Here is a 4,087-nt window from a genome sequence, read left to right on the forward strand (position 1 = left end):
ACCTTTAAAGCCCTATACTGCCTAGGACCCTCGTAACTACGGGACCGCCTCTCCTGGTATGTCCCACAGAAGAACTTACGGTCTGCAAATAAAAACATCCTGAAGATCCCAGGTCACAGAGAGGTTAGGCTGGCCTCAACTAGAGCCAGGGCTTTCTCAGCCACAGCTCCAATCTGGTGGAACGCTCTGTCACAAGAGACTAGGGCCCTGCGGGACTTGACATCTTTCCGCAGGCCTGTAAGACAGAGCTGTTCCACCAGGCCTTTGGTCAGGGCGCAGCCTGACCCCCTCCTCTGGCAATCTGCACAGAATTTTGCTTAATGGTTGCCATCAATTTGTTTTTAATTAATTTTTATAATGAAAGGTTTTTAGAATGTTGGATTATTTTGATTGTTGTTAGCCGCTCTGAGCCCAGCTTCGGCTGGGGAGGGCGGGGTATAAATAAAATTTATTATTATTATTATCTGTGCCTAGCAAACTCTGAATGCAGAAGCCGTTAACTTATTTTTACGTAGGAGTTCCTAAATGTTCTAAAGGGAATCCACCCATAACCCATTCTCTTGTTGAGAACGTACAGGACTTAACCAGAGTGGCTCAAGTTGTCCCTCCCTTCATAACCAGAAAAGACCCTCATGCTGAAGTCTAGTATTTTTCCAACTTCCCAATTTTCATCCTCCATGTTTGCCAGCCAGATGCCCATCAGCTATTTTGAACTACAACTCCCATCAGTCCCTGCCAGCGTCACCATGCTCCTATCAGCCCTAGCACACTGGGAGTTGTAGCCCCAAATAGTTGGAAGGTACCAAGTCGGCAAAGGCCATTTTAACAATATTCACATCACCACTCAAGTGCATGGCCATGCTGTGTGACTTGAATAATTATTCTTCCAGTTCTTTGCTTAGAAAAGGTATCTGTGGTTAAATAACATCTCTTCCCACAGAGATCAAACACTGCAGCTTATTGGGGAGGAAATAGGACTTCCTGCTAGGCGTTTACTAGCCAGACTCCATTATACCTGTGTGTAATAAATATTGAAAGTGCATTGAAGTTATTCTCTGAGAAACATCAGTGAGGCTGGAAGCCAACCAGCCCTTGATGGTGAGACAAGTTGGATTTCCATCCAGACTGCAAAACAGCAACACTCACACCTTGGCACGTCCCCTTTCTTGCTTAATGTGAAGTGGTAAAGTTTTAAATTGCTCCTTACCTACAGCTACCCGCCCCCGCCTCCTTTCTGTTCAGCACATCTTCTCTTGCATATATTCATTTATTGTTTTAAAGTAAGATACAATTCAAAAATTACCAAAATAATACCAAATCAGCAGGGAGGTTTTACAATGGAAAAATAAGACCAAACACAAAAGCAATCCTTTTATGCCAGGACATCATTGTTAAAAGGCAAAGGAAAATATCAGAGTGAAGTCAATTAAGACTAATTTGAAAATAAAACTGAATAGGTGACAAAGTAAAAGGAGACAACCACCAGAAGCTATTTACATATATGTATTAGGGGAAAGTTTATTTTTTTTGCATTATATACAAACAATACAGACTCAATGAAACATAAAAGATGATAAAGTTAAGTCTTCCGATGTGAATGAGGATGTTCATTCATGCACATCCATTATTCTAAGGTCTAGATGTTTTCTTTATGAAATGAGCGAGTTAGCCAGGACACTCAAATGTGTAATTGCAATTAGATTTGAGTGGGTTTGGAATTGCTAGGCACCAGACAGGCATGGCCCATCCTTGCCGACAATGGCTTTATACTGTCTCCATGCAAGTGGCGTTCCAGGCACTCTGCCTTTGCCCCAGACTGGCCTGGAATACATAAACCGGAAAATGGGAGCAAACCACATCCGCATCCGTGAGAAGACCAGCATGTGAGGTTGTTGGTATGATGTGGCCCAGTGCCAGCTGTATTACTGGAAAGCAATGTTCAAAAAACCTGAAACTGCTGCTTTTCATGAAGCCAGGGGTGGCTAACTAGTGGTTCTCCAGATGTTGTCACACGACTGGTCTTCATCAGCCTCAGCAAATGGAGCTAGCAGTCAAAGATTAAGGGAGTTGGTAGTCCACAAGAAAAAAAAAGAACTTCTGATTCTTCATCTGTCATTTATATATAGACAATTATTCAAAACATCCACTCCAAGATAACACCCAGCAATTCCACTTTCTATAAACCAATATTTTCTTCCAACCTCAGACCCAGATACCATCAGTTCATTTTCTTTCTCATGCAAAAAGTCCATTAGGGGCTTCCAATCTTTAGTAAATATTGACTATGATTTTTCTCTGATTAAACACGTCAACATTTGTCAAGCACAATCCTGTTAATGTTTGCTCAAATCAAAGTCCCCCTGTATTAAATGGAGCTTACTCTCAAGTTTAAGTGTGTTTGTTACAATTATTTATATCCCACCTTTCAGGATACCAATGTAGTTTACAAGAAACTTCATTTAAGAACAGCAACAGCATCAAACAATGGCCTGTTTTGCACATAACAGTAAGCCATGCTTAAGTTTCACTATAGTTAAAGCTGAGACACCTGGCAGATGGTCACTTAAACCTTGGTTTATTATTTTCCCCACCCATCTCATTAAAAGAGACATTAACCAGGAAGAATTACTCATCTATTGCAGCCCTGTAGCTTTGCAGCTCCTTAAACGACATTGAGGAAGAGATGCACACTGGCACATAACACTAAGGTATGGTTGACATTAACCAAGGTTTGTAAAGAAGTCACAAACCTTGGTTAACAACCTTTAAGAATAGCTAATAAAACATAGTTAAACTGCCAGGCTGGGTTCACACATAAAGCTAAGACAGAGTTTAATAAACCATTGTTTGGTGTTATGTGCAACCCAAGTACATATCGGCATATAAAAAGCCATCAGGATCCTTCCCAAGGAACCATTGCTGGTATAAAGGTCCCTGTCGTTGGAAAAGGATAGTCCAGTTTAGAGCAGACCTTGAGGCTGTCTTTACTCGTCTGTCCTCTTCCCCAATCTCATAATCCTCCCCAAAAGTCAGCTGTTGATGACAGATGGTCATGTAGGGAGGGAGAGGAAGGTTCAGTTGGAGCTGGTTCCTATTGCGTCTTTTGCTACAGCCTTCTTTTTAGGATTGCAGCGTAAAAAGGTATTTGCTCCATGGCAAGTAGGCCCTGCTAAGTCCAATGTATTCCAAATGTATTCTGAAATGCCAAGAGTGAAATTAGGTGAAAGGCAACAGTCACAGCATTTGCCTGTGTTAAAAATAATTTTATAGCCCACATTTTTATTTTTATTTTTGCTGAGTTCCTGTCATGATGCAACTCTTTTCCAGGTTAACAAAGGATGCCCTCTTGGTGCTTCCTTAGATAACAAATAGAAACATTGTCTTAGAAAAGTCAGATGATTCTGACTGCTGATGTCCTTCTCGTGGCTTTCAACAGTTCTGTCATTGTGTAAAGGTAAACTCTTAGGCATTGTTGAGTGTGTGTATATATATATATATATGCATATATCACATGAATATATGATAAAGCGGCCTATAAATCTTGTAATAATGAAAAGAGCCGTGGCCGAGCTGAGCTTCCAACCGAGGATCCAACTTCGCTTCTCTGCTGAGCCAGCAGCAAAGGAGGCTTAAGGTGCGGCGAGGCTCCGCTAGCACCAGGCTCCCCTCTGCTGCAGAGGAAAATCCCTGCAAGTAGAAAGCCAGCCCTACAGGCCACGTCCCTCCTCCTCTTCCCCGCGTGCCCCTTTTGCTTGCGCGGGATGGGGTGCTAGACTGCTAGAGGCGCTATTCTGGGTCCCGGCCCGGTCGTGGCTGCTCCGTGGTAGCCAACCTCCCCGCCCCACAGAGAGCCAGGAGCGCAATGGGGCGCTGGCACCTCTTGCCAAGCGAGGTCCCAAAGGGCGTCCCGGCCGAGTCCCCACCACCGAAGCGCCGGTCTGCCTGCAGGGGGCGCCCTTGTCGGGAGGCGGCGCGCCCCTCCGAGGCGGACCAGGGGCCGCGTGGTGCGGCGGCGGGCCGGCAGGGGGCGCGGCGGTTGCGCCTCGGCGGAGCGAGTGGCGGGCTGGTCCCGGGCGGCGGCGAGGCG

This window comes from Podarcis erhardii (genome assembly GCF_964252035.2).
Source record: "Podarcis erhardii genome assembly, chromosome: 15".
Taxonomy (NCBI): Eukaryota; Metazoa; Chordata; class Lepidosauria; order Squamata; family Lacertidae; genus Podarcis; species Podarcis erhardii.